Raw genomic sequence first — 17,675 nt, 5'->3', positions numbered from 1 at the left:
ACTACAAAACATTTCAGAAGTTTGTAACATCAAAGGCTAAGGCTTCTTGAGAAAAATGTACATCACTAGATTTCTGAAGATTCACCAGAGCTTTGGAGTTTTGGCTTTGATTTCTATTTAGTTTTATTTTTCATAGTCCATTCTATTTCACTGTCTCCCCTTCATTCAAAAATGATAAAACTGTTGCTACAGGATATTACAGACAATTTTTAAACTGATATTTTGTTATCCTGAGAATACTGCAAAAATATTTAGATAAAAGATTTTAAACTAAGAAAAAAGTGTACCACTAAACAATCATTTACATTTTCCTAAAATAACTAATAATATATCAAAAGTATCTCTGATACCAAAAACATTACAGTGCACTTCACAATTTTATACTGTTCCAGCTTGAGAAAATAGTGGACTCCGAGCCAGGATATTTCTTCTACTATATTTTATTCATAATGGACCTGGCTCTCCAAAGCCTTGCAACCAATTTAGTCATCTCCACTTGTAAAAGTGCACCAGTCCTAGTATGCATTCAGTTTGTACTAGGGCTGGCAAGCAATTTTAAAAAAATTAATCGTGATTAATCACACTGTTAAACAATAATAGAATACCATTTATTTAAATATTTTTGGATGTTTTCTACATTTTCAAATATATTGATTTCAATTACAACACAGAATACAAAGTGTACAGTGCTCACTTTATATTTATTTTGGATTACAGATATTTGCACTTTAAAAAAGAAACAAAAGAAATAGTATTTCAATTCACCTCATAACAAGTATTGTAGTGCGATTAAATCTGGGTAGCGGGAGAGCCCCTGTGACGAAGTGGGACTGTTCTTAATGTTTCCTCTGAATACTGTAGGGGTGCCTCAATTTTCCCTATGCATTTCTTAAGTCTCTAGGTGGTGGGATAAGGGAGTGTAATTGTTGCAGAGCAAAGGGCCAGTGTACATAAATGGCTGACACTCTGTCTCCTGGCAACTAATGGCCTGGGCCCTTCCCCCCTGCAAGGTGAGAGCTAAAGGTGTTGGAGAACAAAGGAATCAGGTGACCTCCTGGCCCGAAAAAGGGACAAAGCCCAGAGGAGGAGGGGCTGGAGAGGGAGTCAGTTTGGAGCTGGCTGGGGATTGGGAGTGAAGTGCAGACATGGCTGTCTGGCTCACTGCCCCTCAAAATGGACCCGGCTGAGGGGTCCTGTTCTCTGCACCTACAAGCTCTGTTTTAGACCTTGTTCCTGTCCTCTAATAAACCTCTGTTTTACTGACTGGCTAAGAGTCACGTCTGACTGCGAAGTTGGGGTTCAGGACCCTCTGGCTTCCCCAGGAGCCCCACCTGAGCAGACTCACTGTGGGAAGTGCACGGAGGGGCAGAGGATGCTGAATGCTCTGAGGTCAAACCCAGGAAGGTAGAAGCCATGTGAGCTTCTTGCCCTGAAGACAGTCTGCTCACAGAAAGGAGACTTCACCAGAGTCCTGACCGGCTTCGTAGGGAGCAGCTCCAGAGCATCGCCCGGGGACTTCGTGACAGCCCCATAGGGAGGCACTGACTGACGGCTGTTGCCGCATCCCAATTTTGCATCAGGTGCCCTGCCTCCACGACAGGGAGTGAAACTGCCCCCCCACCTCAAGAGGGAGGCCTCAGGTACCCCTTTCTGCACTCCCCCAATACCCCTTCCTGCACCCCCCAAATACCCCTTCCAGTACACACACCCTTTCCAGCAAGGCCCAAATACTCCTTCCAGCTCCTGCCAGGTACCCTTTCCAGCACCCCACAGGTACCCCTTCCAGTACACACACACCCTCCAACACCCCCAGGTAAATCCTTCAGCATCCCCCAAATACCTGCTCAGTACACACACATCCCTCCAGCATCCCTCAAATCTCCCCTCCAACATCCCCCATATGGCTCCCAGTGCACACACACACACACCCCAACTGTATCCCCCCTCCAGCTCCTTCTCTCTCTTCCAGCAGTGTCCTCTTTTTGGGAACCTGAAACATGGTAACCCTAGGTTTCAGAGTAACAGCCGTGTTAGTCTGTCTTTGCAAAAAGAAAAGGAGTACTTGTGGCACCTTAGAGACTAACCAATTTATTTGAGCATAAGCTTTCGTGAGCTACAGCTCCCTGATGAAGTGAGCTGTAGCTCACGAAAGCTCATGCTCAAATAAATTGGTTAGTCTCTAAGGTGCCACAAGTACTCCTTTTCTTTATGGTAACCCTAGTTACTGAAAGTTTCAAAGGTGCCTTAGAAAAGCCTCTGCATTGAGCTGAATTTCTGCTTCACTGATGTTCTACACTAGCATTTTTGTTAAAATCTCTCCCCATTACATGTTCACTGGGGCAACTTCACCAGTGGCAGCAGGGATGGGAGCATTCAAGACAAAAGCTTAAGTCAAAGTGAAAATGCTAGGTGGTACCTTTGAACATCGTTATAGGATTCAAACATAAATCCTTATAGTACAGGATATCCTATTAGCTGAAGAAAAAATACTGTAAGTACAACAGGATGCATTATGGACAAATGCTTAATTCTGAATGTCCTTGTTTTTGTGGGTGTGAGTCAGGCCCTTGAATTTATTTGAACATAATTTTCAAATACAGAGAAAACAGATGTGCTATTGGGGGTCTGCTTCTTTTAGATCACATATCATATCAATTCACTTGTTAAAATATATACAAGTTTGTTTTGTTATTTGGTGTATGAAGTGTGGTGTATTTGCCATATACCTTAGTAATAATGCATAATGTTAATAACACATATGCCACATTTTAGGTCCATGAGTCTGTCTACACATAGATGCTCTTTGGCCAGATTATTGTTAACCTGCATATAGGATTAAATCCTTCAGTTTTGCCATTAACTTTGATGGCAGCATATTTGAGCCTTACATGGTACAGATGATGCATTTTAATTAAGAATAGAAAATATTTTCATATTCTAGAGGCTGTACTAAAATGTGTACTGTGGTAAAAATAGAGAAATGCTTGTAGTGGATGATTTTTAATGTTGCTAACCCTAGAAAATATAAGGATTAAAAGGGTTGTGTCCATTTTAGCCCCCCAAAACATCAATTTAAAAAATAAGAACTTCATAAATGTGCAAAATGCAGTATCTGAAACATGAATACTTTGAAACTGCTTACTGTCTCAGTTGTAACAATTGGCCCAAATCATGTAAAAATATGTAAGTTTTTAAATGGATCTTTTGTATGCCATACTTTGGCTCAGAGCAGTTTGGCATCAGAGTTTTTATAAGATCTGATGAAAGGTTTACATGTTGTCAGACCATTAAATATGACAACACCAGCAGTCCCCTCCAAAACACAAACAAATGCAATAAACAATTCAAGACAGGACCTTCAGAGCAGACAGCTGATCATCTGCCCTCATTGATATTAATGATGCTTTCTTTTTACAGTGGCAGTTATATCAAATAAAGCAGATTAGAGCCATTGACAAAATGGATGTTTCTAGTTTTCAACTGGGGACAAACACTGATTTTCCCTCTGAAGTCTTAGAAGCTTGTGATAAACTCTCTATTCCATTTAAAAATATGAGGGGATCATCTTTTCCAAAACATGTGCTAATGTTGTACAGACTGGCGCTTTTTAAGCACTGTGCTCTATTAATTTCACCAGAAGTAAACAGCACTAACATTACAAAGTATCAGTATTGGAGATCCACTAATTTTATTGCACAAAACATTAATGGAAACCAATACAAAGATGGAATGAAAGCACACCATTGTAATTCTAAATTATATTAATGTGCAAAACAGTTACATACCTCGGACTAGATTAATCCAAACTGGTACAGGATGCTGTTTACACCTTCATGCGTCAGTCTGGTCTTCCTCTTTTCAAGGAATGTTCACCCTTAAGCTCAGGCCCATAATGTTGCTGCTGCTGGTCTTTCCTCAACATTTCCACCAACAGAGTTGATATTAGCATTTCTGCATGATCTGTGAAACAATTTTGCTCAATATATAAATAGTTCCTGACTATAATTATCACCTGCTAATCACAGAACCAATTTACACATTTAGAGCTGGATTCCAGAAATCGCAAACTCTTTTTACATTCTATGTGTAAGCAAATATTTAGGACCCTCTCCAACCTTCTGATGCTGAAATGGCACCTATTTGCTTTCTCCATTCAACCCCTAGTGACCAGTTTGCATTGGGTTACATTTTGAAGGCTATCTACTGTGTTGTTTTGTTTCAATTAGGCCTGACAGCTTAATTTACAGGTGGGACTCCATAGGATTCTCATCCCCATGCAGTCTGATGAGTGGAACTGGAGAAAGAAACAGCTCCAAAGAGGAGATTGAAATTGCTTCCCATTACTCTGTCTTAGCCTCCCTTAATATGTGGGTTTTCCATCAATGGGTTGTGCTAGCATACATCCTGGACCGAATCTAGGCCTAGTTATTTAGAGTTTGTTCCATTATGTTACCAGTAATAGACGTTAGACTTCATGGTAATTGTCAGTGTCACTCTGCTTTCCTTTTTAAAAAATTGATAGGAATGCATACAAAAATCTCTATTAAAATGAAAGAGAGATATTTAGATTGCAAAATCTAGCACTCAAAAGTTAGGCAACATCAATATAATGATGCCTGGTTCAACTTTAATTCTTCCTCTTTGTATATATGCATCATGATATAGTTGTTCATTGCATGATCATATCATATTTTTCCCCACAGGCCGCAATGAAACTATTTATCAAGGCAGAAAAAAACCCAAACCCAAAATAAGCTGATGAAGAATGTGATATGAGAAACAATATTAACCAATATCACCCAACGATAGTCGTAAGTGGCTATTTTCTATATACGCTACAATCTGTTTATGTGTTGTAACATTTGGCAAAACAAACTTGGACCCTGATGTTGAATTGTTCTATGTGGATAGATTTCTGCACCAGCACAAAGCTTCATTGACCTCACTGGGTATGTCTATACTGCAATTAAAAACCTGCGTGTAGCCTGTGCCAGTGGACTCTGTCTCATGGGGCTTTTGCTGCCAACTGTTTCACTGCAGTAGATGTCTGGGCTCAGGCTGCATCCAGGGATGTAGAACCCTGCAAGGTAGGAGGGCCCCAGAGCTTTGGCTACAGCCTGAGCCAGAATGTCTACACCACAATTAAACAGCCCCTTAGCCTGAGCTATCTGGCACAGGACAGTTGTGGGTGTCTAATTGCAATGTAGACATACCCAGTAAGGATCAGTGGTTTGCTCACATGGATCACAGTACAGGATCAGGGTTTACTTTTTAGTCCTATTCCTTCTGCTTATATTTTGTTCTTAGAAGGAAAATTCCTCAGTGTTTTAACTCAATGTAAAACTTTGCACCAAAGTAATTATTACAATCAGAGACACTGAGGAAATAAAGCAACTTTATTGGTGATATGTACAACTACAAAGATTTGAGCCACAACTAACAAGTAGAATTTATCCAAGTTCTAATGTCCATACATTCAGTTAAACAGAATTCATAGAACTATCTGTGATAATGCCACCTGGTGACTTCATAATAGTATAGTGACTATTATAGTAGTATAAAGGCCCCTAAGTGCTCAGTTCACAAGTCCAAAAAGCCCCAAACAAAAAACAAATTACCAAACCACACCACACACCTTCAAAAAGGTAACCTGTCTAACAAATCTGAAATGAAATAGAAAGGTGAAGCTGAACATGACAAGCGTTCTTGGAGCAACCAATTCATGGTGATCTCCTTATGACCTCTTTGGAAAAACAGAAGAGAGCTTTTGTTACAGATATCTAGATTAGAATAATAAGACAAAAGCACAATTTAGAGTAGATATAGAGGGACAAATAACTCACGTCTGAGTAGTGGAAATGGTAACTTTCACGCACCACACTGACAGATATAAAATCATACACAGGTATGGGGAAATTACTCTTTTTGCCAGTCTCAGGGTAGATGACATATCTAGAGCTGGAAGTTTTATATGCTGCAATTGATATCTAATAAGACAAGTATTAGGTAGCCATTTTTAGCTGCATTACAATAGCATCATCAAAACAGTGTCACAGAAAAACCTCAGCTGCCAACTGTTCTTTCCTCAGACTGACACCCACCACGGTGAATGTACCCTATGCTGCATGAAGAATACCCTCCCGTATAACATCTACCATAGATATATTGACAATTAGGAAAAAATGACTTTGTATAATATTTGTAGCTTGAAAGAAACATCTACTGTAAACTTGTCAGCTTTATACCATCTGGCACCAAAAGCTATTAAATCTGATGCAATTTCTAAACTGTGTTATTCTCTGTTTGGCTTTACAAGGAAAAATACATACTTTTTCCATACAATCAAAAAGTATGGAAAAACATACTTGTTTCTAACCAGTAGAGTTTGGATAGGTTTAAGGGAATTTTAGAAGTCAGAAACAAGTGTTTCTTTAATAATTTGGAGCTGACACAAGAAACTCTGCAGACTGCACACAACAATAAGGCAAAGCAGAAGGAACACAAGGAGCCAGATTCTGCTCTCAGTTACACCAGCAGCTCCACTGAAGTCAATGCTCTCATTAACAGCAGTGTAAAAGCCAGTGCAAGAGTAGAATCAGACTTAGAGGGGAAAATTCTGCTTTCAGTTTTATACATGTAACCACAATGACTTCATCTGATACATGCACAACCCAATGGATTCTGCTCTGATTTACCCTGCTACACCTATGCTCCATAACAAAATTTGGTCCCTCTCTTTCAGATATCTATAAAAATGCCTCAAAGTTTTAGTGTCAAAAACAATTAAAATAGCTATTTTCTGCCTTCTTTCGTGTAGCGCTGGCAAATCATCACCAGAATCTGAAACACTGCAAATCAGCTTCTCTCTAATCTGGTTTATATCTCAAAGTTGGCTAGTCAATTTGTGTTGAAGAGTGCACTGGAAAATCCACTATATTCCAAAAACAAGATCTTATTCACTGAGTGAGCTTTTCTAAAATATTCATAGAGTGCCTCTAGTTTTAAAGTTTTTTAAAATATTTTTATGTGGGCTGGGAAAGGATGACTCAGATTATTATGCATATAAAGCTTGGTTTGTGATAGCTACAAAACTGCAATTTCTATAAAGTTGCCATTCCCACACTATTAATTTACAGGAGGAAAATGCTTTTATTAAACCTAATTTGTAAATTACAAGGGAAAGAAAATGAAAAATGTCTTTTTCACCTACAGTTTTGGACATGAAAAAAATTGTGCGCATACACCAGCTGTAGCATCAAGCTTGCACTACTAATGCCGTATCAGTAACACAGCCCAGTTTTAATCATAGCGAAATTCTTCTTCTATAGTTTTCTTAATCAGGATGGTTAACAATACCACCTTCACCGCCAGGATTCCAATTACATGTAGCATTATTGATGCGCCCATCCACCACCAATACGGTTCCTTCAGATGTTTTTACATGTTAAATTGCTGAAGTTATTTAGAAACCAGTTCAGTAAAAAATGGTTCTGTCTACCTGGAGTCTGACCTACATGAAGACTCCAATCATTAAAGTCAGTTTAACTGAACCAGTTTTAAAACTGGTTTGAATTTTTGAGGAAATTTTCCCAATGTAAATTAGCCTGATGGATGTTTGGCTAGACTTCTTTACTAGTCGACATCTTGTAGACTGGGAGACAAAGGAAGGTCTTGTGGGTCAGACTCTGGCCTAAAACTCAGGAGGTTTGAGCTCAACTGTTTGGTCTTGGTCAAGCCAGTTATTCCCTCTGACTAGACTTCCAAAAGTGATTTAATTACTTTGGATGCCTCAATTTTTGGACATCCAACTTGACATAGCTTAAGGAGACCTGATTTTCAAAGGGAAGGAGCTCAGCACTTTCTGAAAATCAGGTCCTCTTAACATACCTCAAGCCACCCAAATTATCCCTGTAAAAAAATCTTGTCTTCTGTGCCTCCGCTCCACAGCTGTAAAATGGGGACACTATTCCTTCCTTCCTCCCAACCTTTGTCTTGTCTAATTAGATCATAAGCTCTTTCAGGCAGGGACAGTGGGTCGTGTTTGTACAAACAATGGGGCCCTGATATTGGTTGGAACCTCTAAGCTCTATGCTAATGCAGCTAGCAAGTGATAACTCCACTATTTTTAGTCTCTCTCCATTTTATTTCCATTTGAATTATGTATCTGATACAGTTATTTTAAAATATTTAAAAATAGGGGAGATAACGTGGGGGGAGAAAGTTCAGCAAATTATTTAAGTTTTATTAGAATTAGAGTTCAATTAGAATAAGAGACAACCCACACTCAGGGATTCCAAGGTCAGGTAGGAAAATCTTCAGGCTGCTTGATGCCTAAAATGTTAACACAAAGATGTTTGTTTTGTTTTTTATCGTCATCAGCTCAGTGACTGTGTTCCATTCAAGACTGTTACTATTGGAACCTTACGGTAACATTTTAAAATATTCTTCCTTTTGGATAAAAATATCATAAAATTGAAGGATAAGTTGTTTACGTAGAACAATAGGGCATCTGATATTTAATCTGCAAGCACTCAATAGGAAGTATTCCAAGTAATGGCACTGTGCTATTATCATATCACTTAGTAAAATGGCAGCAAATTATTGTATTATTCACATCTCGCTGGGGCCATGCTGAATTATCATGGAGATGCCTTTAAAAATGACATTTAACATATTCCTTTTACATAGTAAAGTGGTTAAAAGCACATTCGACTTTTAAAATGTTTCTGATCTCTTGGCAGCTTGCTGATACATTCTATGGGCCCCCTGCCTCCCACGTTGTTAACTACAGCTCTAAAACTTTTTATAATTACGAATATTGCAGTCACACTAAATTAGACTGACAGATGAAATACTGATTACTAAGGACTTATTAAGGACTACTTTGCAACCAATTATGCTGACATTTGACTTGATTTGACAGTTGAATTGAGTGGAAGATTCCTCTAAACAGAGGAGAAGAATTTAATTTATATCCTCATCATTTTAAGATAATTGTTCAGGACAGATTCATTAATATACCACTACAAAATTTATTTTTATCCCAGCATGGAGCACCCATGATTCAAATGATAGACAAACAGTAAGAGCGTGGGGTCTCAAACACACATGTATTCTCACACACTTTAAGGTTCAGCAGCTGCTACTCTGTATTTCGTGGGATCTTTGGTGCATAACATCGCAGTTCACTACCAGCTCCCAGGAACCTTCCCTGAGCATCAACTAAAGCAGGACAAACAATATCTTCATGTCAGGATTTTTTCCCCAGCAGAGGATGAGAATCTCTTTGTGCGATTATACTTAATTTCCACCGCTGTAAATTTGCCATACTGTTACAGGCAAATTTGCCATCATTACATTGCTTCCTGATAATTGCTCAAACTGTGCTGTGATTTAGTGAATTTCACCAGGAAGCTCACTTTTTGAAATGCACATCTAATTTTTAAATATATATATAAATAAAAATTAAGAGAAAAGATTACCCCTCCCTTTGAGTAGCACTGGTAAGTATCTGTAGAGCAGGATGAGTGGAACCAAGGGTGCTTGAGTTTGAAAGGATGAGAGTGACAAACTGATCCCCAGGCAGAATCCTCTTTAAAGAGGATGAGCAGGCACACACGTGATATGAGAGGAGGAAATGGTGTCTCGTCACATTTATTGTACCAGAGAGAGACCAGCAAAAATTGAAAAAGGGGGAAAAGTGCCCTTTCCATGGAAACAAAGAGTTAATTTAGGCACTTTTCAAAACATTTTGAAGCCCAGGTTAAGTTATGAGCAAACTGAATAAAGATATGACAAACTAGCAACAAATATTTTAAGTGCAATTAATCAGGATTATTTATGTATTCCATAACACCTAATCAACCTATGGAGCTTATTGGCACAAGATATCATGGATATCATGATATCATGGAGGCCAGGAATTTAGTAAGATTCAAAAAAACCAAACCACCCTGACATTTATACAATTATACAAATGAGAACATCCCACAGTTCATGGGTAGCACATAAGCCAACCAAGCTAACCTGCAAGCATACTATTCCATAGCTGTCCACAATAGTATTTCCTTACAAACAAATGGTACTGGGTGTCGCGGGGCCTGAAGTGGCTCACAGCTAAGAATGGAAAACTTAGGACAGATTGTCACAAACTGGTGGGTATACTCTATCATTATATTTCACCAAGCCAGGAACAAAAGTGTGCTCCTGGATCACTATATTAGTTTTGCCATGGAGCCATAGACAATCCCCTTAGGCATTCCAGCCCCTTTTTGCCACCCAGACAAACTGGACTTTATGATGAAAGGTTATTAAAACACACATATTAGGATCTTTCAGCCCCAGTGGGCTAGTCACTTGCCTAGGTCCATGGATACTTCAGATCACACACTAAAAAAATAACACTGTAGCCAATCCGTAGTAAACTAACTAAAGATTTGTTAACTAAGAAAAAGTAATTAGAGTTATTAAATGCTTAAAGCAGATAAAATACATTACAGTTGGGTCAGAGCATATAGTCCAAAATAATAGCAGGAATGCTAAAACTGCTGGTTTTCTATGAGTCTGTCTGGGTTGCCCAAATAGTTTAGGGACCTTAGTCCTTTTGTTCAAAATGTCCCTTTGTTAGAGTTCACCAGTCCAGAGATGGGGTAGGAAAGAAATGGCTAGGGGCTTTCGTTCACTCCTTTTATATCTTGACCCTTTTTGCTGGAAAAATCCTGGCTGTGATACAAGTCAGGCAGCTTTATGGCGTCTGTGCTCTGCCATCCATCCTTCATCTAAACTGCAGATTCTAGCTTGCACCTTTTCCTACATGCCGTCTGAGGTATCTTTGGGAACAATGTGCATACGCCCTTGTTTACAGTTTGTTTGTTATCCCTGAAGAGCTAACCTGTGGGCATTTCTCAAGATCACTGCATGTTTGAAATATAAATACATAGTTTCATAACTTCATATACAATGAAGATACACACATTTAAACAGGATAATAAATCTTAGCAGATTACAACTTTTCCAATGATACCTCATAAGACATACTTCTTAGAAGATTTATCACAATTTTGCAATATTAGTGTAGATGGGCACCTTCCCTTCTATTCAGCATCACACTGGGCACTCTCAGAGACAGGACACTGGATTAGACAGATAGAGCAATGACGCCAGGGCTGGATTACCCAATACGCAGACTAAGCACATGCTTAGGGCACCAGCAAAGCAGGGGGCAACAAAAATAATTAGTTTTTTTTAAAAAAAAATTGATATTTGATATTTCAAAAAAGCATCGAAGTAGTCATCATGGGAAGAATCAGAACTTTGTTAGACTTCCTTAGACTCCACTACACACTCTTCCCCCATTTTTCTGTTCTGTTTTTATTACTTATCCCCACCTAAACCAGGGGGGCGTCCTACTAAAGTAGATTGAAATAACAAGAGGAAATCAGATCCTGTAATGTATTGCAATAAATTTATGTTTTATTATTGATATATTCTTCTGAGTTATACGTACTTGATTTGTTTTTTTTTCTTTCTTATATATATATTATATATATACATAAAAATAGTGTATGTTGTGTAATTTTTTTTTTTTTAAGTTCAGGTAACTGAGATAAGGGGTAGAATGAAACATAACCAACTGAGTGGAGCACAGAAACATAAAGTGACGGAACAAAAGAAACAAAAAACTAGTGAAATTTTCTAAAATCTTCCAAAGCTGACATCATTTTTCAAAGCGAATCCATCAGAAGCAACATCTTCTCTCAGTAGCACAGACATCATTCCAAAACCTGTAGGTGTTTCAGAGACTGACCCTTCTTCTATTGGTGAAACAAACACCATTCCAGAACATGTGGATGTATCAGAGACTGTAACTGATCATCCTATTCTTGGTGGTAAAACAGACATTGTTCTAGAACTGGGGTCTCAAACACGCGGCCCGCGGGGTTCTTCTTTGAGGCCCGCCAAGTTCCCTGTGCCCCCCCCACCGTCCCCGCCCCAGCGCGCCACATCCCCAGCCTACCTCCAGGCCAGGGGTGAGCAAACTACGGCCCCGGCCAGATCCGGCCCCTCAGGCTTTGGATCCGCCCCATGGATTTGCCAACCCCGTGGTTCTGAGGGCCCTGTGCTGCTTCCCTGTGGCCCTAGGGGGGGTGGGAGGGGAGCAGAGAACTCCGTGAGCTGTTTTTGCCTGTGGTTACCCCCCCTGAAGCTCCCATTGGCTGGGAACGGGGAAACACACGGAGCAAAGTGGCATGGGGCCCGGGCCGGGCCGGGGCTGGGGCCAGAGCCAGAGCCAGGGAACCTACCCTGGCCCCGGTGCACACCCCTGCCACCCCAGAGCTGCTCAAGGTAAGTGGCGCCGGGTTGGAACCCGAACTCCTCCCGCACCCCACACCCCAACTCCCTGCCCTGAGCCCTCTGCCTGTACCCCAACCCCCTGCCACACCCCACACTCCCTCCTGCACCCCAACCCCCTGCCCTGAGCCCCCTGCTGCACCCCACGGGCAGGGGCAGGGGTGGAGTGGGGCACAGGGGCAGCAGCCCTTGGGCCAACGTACAAGTCCTCATGTGGCCCTCCTTCTGATTCGAGTTTGAGACCCCCAGTTCTATAAGGTGTGGATCTGTCAGAAACTGAACCTGCTCATTCTGTAAATAATAGGAGAAAAGATCCTGGTATGTAGGTTGATTTCAGTACTGATGATGTAGCTTACTGGATAGATCGTGGACCAAATGATTGTCAACACCACACTGGACTATTTGAGAAATCACGGTGGACTTTCACCAATGGCAAACAAACAAGATATTGTCCACAAAAAATATTTTTCTGCATAAAAGTGAATGGTGAGAGATACACTCGAGCATGGCTACTGTATTTACCATCAACAGGGTCTGTGTACTGTTTTGTTTGCAAACTTTTTGCATATAAACCTTCAACATCCCTGTTTGCTGTGGATCGATTTAGTGACTGGTGGAATACTGTTTTAATTGAACAACATGAAAATAGCACTACTCACAGAGATTCAATGTTGACATATTTAAATCAAAGACAGGGCTTTGGATTGACACAAAAATTGGGAGAACATATTAAAGGGGAGCATGAATACTGGCAACATGTCTTGCAGCATGTTATAGCTGTTATTCAAACATTCGCTGAACGTGGTCTGCCTTTCCGGGGATCAAATGACACATTTGGATCATTGCAGAATGGAAATTTCTTGGGATTGGAGCTTGTGGCTCAGTTTGACTCATTTTTAGCAGGCCATATCTCAAAATATGGGAATGCTGGCAAAGGTAACCCATCATCCTTATCCAAGACAATATGTGATGAACTCATTGGTCTAATGAGTGACAAAGTTCGTTCAGCTATTGTGGATGAAATAAATACTGCTGGGTACTTCAGTTTATCTGTCGACTCTACACCTGATCTTTCACATATTGATCAAATGAGTATTGTACTAAGATATGTGTCTCCCACAGATGGAAAACCAGTTGAACAATGTATAACACTCCTCAATTTGAAAAGCCACATTGGCGAAGAAATGGCAAATCAAGTACTGCATTATCTGTGCCAAGTCTGAAAAATAGATTTCTCAAAGTGCAGAGGTCAATCTTATGACAACGCTGCCAACATGGCAGGGCGTTATCAAGGCAAGCAGACGAAGCTTTTAGAACAGAACAAATATGCCATATTCATACCAGGTGCTGCACACTCTCCCAATCTTGTTGGCTGCAGCGCTGTTGATTGTTGTCCGGTGGCAGTAAGTTTTTTCTCAACGGTCCAGTTACTTTATACCTTTTTCAATGCCTCAACACACCAATGGGTAGGTCTTAAAACATATTTGGGCAATGACTGTGTGTTGAAATCTCTTTCTAATACTCCCTGGGAGGCACATGCAGTGGCAGTGGCAACTAGTGCAATTCTGGAGTCCTACTCAAAGATTGTGGATGCCTTAGAAAGTATAGCTGAAGACCAATCACAAAAGGGAGAAACTATACAAGAGGCAGAAAACGTTGCAAAGAAGATGCAAGAACTAGAGTTTGAATTCATGTTGACCATGTGGAACGAAATTTTACAACACTTTTACCACACAAGTCAAGCTTGTTAGGATATAGATATTCAGGCCTGTCTGCAAAGGCCTGTACTCTAAGAATGTAGGTGTATTCTTATCACTTGGCTAGTGATAGAGGTATAAAAGAAAGAATCAAAATCACTGTCTGCTGGTGTAAGGGCCTTCTCTTACTGCGACAGTCTGAGGCCCTGTTCTTAGGCTAAGGCCTTTGGCTAAGCAGCAGAGGCAGCCATAAGCTGGGAAGCAAACAGTCACAACCTCACATTCCAAACTAGTCACACTGAAATAAGGTGCTATTCGGCTGTTAGGAATACAATCCTGTCCTGATAGTTCCTATCACCTCCAGAGAAAGGGAAGTGCCTAGAAAATGTAAAAGGAAACTTAGTTTGATAGCATCCTGTCTAGCAAGAACTCACTTATCAATAGCTGGGATGTGAAATCCTCACTTCTGTATTGTCTTGTCATTATAGTTCCCACTTTGCTATTGTTTGTCTGTATAATCTCTGTCTGGTTCTGTGATTGTTCCTGTCTGCTGTATAATTAATTTTGCTGGGTGTAAACTAATTAAGGTGGTGGGATATAATTGGTTACATAATCATGTTACAATATGTTAGGATTGGTTAGTTAAATTTCAGGAAAATGATTGGTTAAGGTATAGCTAAGCAGAACTCAAGTTTTACTATATAATCTGTAGTCAATGAGGAAATGACTGGGGGTGGGCATGGGCATGGGCATGTGGGTGAGGGAGATGGGAACAGGGAATGGGAGTAAGAAAATTGGAATCATGTTTTGCTAAAGGGGGAAATGGGAACAGGGAATGGGAGTAAGGAAGTTGGAATCATGTTTGGCTAAGGGTAGGAATGGGAACAGGGACACAGGTGTAAGGCTCTGTGGTGTCAGAGCTGGGAAGGAGGATACTAAGGAAGGAAACTGGAATCATGCTTGCTGGAAGTTCACCCCAATAAACATCGAATTGTTTGCACCTTTGGACTTCGGGTATTGTTGCTCTCTGTTCATGTGAGAAGGACCAGGGAAGTAAGTGGGTGAAGGAATAAGCCCCCTAACAAAGCTCCTCAAGAAAAAGAATTGGATTTGAAAACATGTGCAGACCTCTGTCAATCATTAGCAGACCACTTACACACTTTGAGGAATGATTTCGAAAGATTTGAAGGCATATCAAAAGATATGTTGCCTGATACTAACTACAAAGAAGCCCAGTCTCGCAAGTGAATCAGGAAAAAACAAGCAAATGATAGCAGTGCAACAGAAACAGAATTGAATGCTAGAGACAAATTTCGCGTATCTACTTACTATGCTATAATTGATACACTTGAAGCTCATATGAAGAGGAGAGGTGAAGTATACAAAGAAATATCAAGTAGATTTTCTTTTCTAAATGATATGGACTTATCTGACGAACAATATTCACAAGGTTCCCAAAAGCTAGTTGACTCCCCTGTTGACTTGAACATGAATCTCTGTTGCGGTTCAGTGATGAGACAGAACACAGCTTTATGCAAGCAAACAGGCTGGTCAGCGGAGATGGGCTGTTCTGCCCCCCCTGCCTTCCACCTTCTCCTTTTATTATATTTCTCCCCCTAAGCATTACACACTGCTACACAAAGGAATGTATGACGTTGATTCATATGCTTAGTTACCATCCTCTATCTACTACAATCCTGGTTCTCAGGCCTTGAGCCCAGGCTAAAGAAACCTCCCACAGTTGCTGTCCAAACAATCAAGTTCTCAGGGTTCATATCTAGCCCTTGTCCTTGGATAGAGCAATGTGTACATTGCTCCTAGGAAACAGTCAGGGTGTGCCCCACCTGCTTCCAGGTGGAATAGCTAGACATTAACCCTTCATCTCCCCTTTTTTTGTTTATTGATAGTTGGCCATCTCATGGTAGCCGCCAATTTGTTTTGTCATGCTATTTAACTCCCAGACAGACAAGAACATAACCTGGGGAGCTTTCCAGGGCAAAAATTTTACAAAGTCTTAACAAGGAAGGAATACATTATACACAGCAGCAACAAAAAATAAGCCCAATGATTACAAACACAAAATAACCAAAAGCTTAACATCTGCAATATAATCATCTAAAAGGGGTACACTTCTTTTACTACAATTGTAACCAGCAAAAGGCAATATAAGTATCATTCTACTAAGACAGCAAAGGGTGCCATCACTTAAATTTGCAGGAATATAATTAAAGGTGCATGAACCACAAGTAAAAACCCATCCTGATGGTAGGATGATATGGCCATACTTATATGAAACATTAACAGCATGGGAACAATTTAAAAGGGATTGAGAAATTTTTTGACAGCCCAATGGCACCTTTGTACTAGTGCAGTTAACTACACGCGCACAGGTGACATTGTGAGCCCCGGCCGGGTACGGTTTGTGAAGGAATATAGCCGTGCGAGGCAGAGTATAGTTGGCCGGGCCCCAATTAGCCATGCTAGAGTACTGGGAGGAAAGATTAGCATAAGCAGAGAACAGTATCTTATTCTCCTTCGGGCTTGTAACGGGGGAGGCGCTTCCGAGCCAACCCCTACAGGAAATAGCAGGCACAAAAGGCACACAATCATCACAGAATTAGCAGTGATTTGGGCGAGAATCGCCACAAACAAAGTCTTAGGAGTTTCTGGCTGCTGATCTGCTGCCAGTTTTCGTTGAGCCGTGGTGACCAATGCTTTTACTGCTCCCCCTGTCACGGGCTGGCTTGGGACGTTACGCCTCCTCCGTTTCCGTCCCGCCGTTGTCGACTCGGGGGGCAACGCGGTCTCCTCCAAGGTCAGCTGAAACTCTGGTATGGGATTCGACAGCCCCTGGTGCCATGCCATGTTGTTTAAGTGCTGGTCGCACGCACCGGGCTGGAACCCACAACGGTCCGGGATCCACGAAGTGGATGAGTGACGCGTCTGAAACCCTTGCCGGGCGAGGTGAGTGCTGAGGGCCCCACGTTTGGGCGCCAGTTGTTGCGGTTCAGTGATGAGACAGAACACAGCTTTATGCAAGCAAACAGGCTGGTCAGCGGAGATGGGCTGTTCTGCCCCCCCTGCCTTCCACCTTCTCCTTTTATTATATTTCTCCCCCTAAGCATTACACACTGCTACACAAAGGAATGTATGACGTTGATTCATATGCTTAGTTACCATCCTCTATCTACTACAATCCTGGTTCTCAGGCCTTGAGCCCAGGCTAAAGAAACCTCCCACAGTTGCTGTCCAAACAATCAAGTTCTCAGGGTTCATATCTAGCCCTTGTCCTTGGATAGAGCAATGTGTGCATTGCTCCTAGGAAACAGTCAGGGTGTGCCCCGCCTGCTTCCAGGTGGAATAGCTAGACATTAACCCTTCAAATCTCTGTGGAGAAGTACAGCAGTTCCACTGTTATATGCGTGCAAAGTTTAACGAAACAGGAAAAATGAAATTCAGTCACACAGTATTGTGTCATGATCTTCATGACACAATACTGAAAGACGGATTACAATGTGTATTTCCAAATGTAGAGATCACACTACATATTTTTCTAACATTGATGATTACTAACTGCTCTGCAGAATGCTCTTTTTCTCAACTGAAAAGAATAAAAAACCCTCAGAG

At 40.9% G+C, this 17,675-nt stretch overlaps 1 protein-coding gene across 1 annotated transcript in view; it reads right to left on the bottom strand.

Annotated features, from left to right (window-relative positions):
• Nucleotides 1-3,874: 3,874 nt before the first annotated feature.
• Nucleotides 3,875-17,675, bottom strand: part of IL17REL (interleukin 17 receptor E like) — a 349,783-nt gene continuing 335,982 nt past the window's right edge. Inside the window, exon 19 of the transcript XR_012156809.1 lies at nucleotides 3,875-3,960. The gene's annotated coding sequence lies outside the window, so the exon portion shown is untranslated. The remainder of the gene's footprint in view (nucleotides 3,961-17,675) is intronic.

This window comes from Lepidochelys kempii, chromosome 1 (assembly GCF_965140285.1).
Source record: "Lepidochelys kempii isolate rLepKem1 chromosome 1, rLepKem1.hap1, whole genome shotgun sequence".
Taxonomy (NCBI): domain Eukaryota; kingdom Metazoa; phylum Chordata; order Testudines; family Cheloniidae; genus Lepidochelys; species Lepidochelys kempii.
The sequence above is the reverse complement of the archived record's forward strand: the minus strand, read 5'-3'. Positions and strand labels throughout refer to the sequence as shown.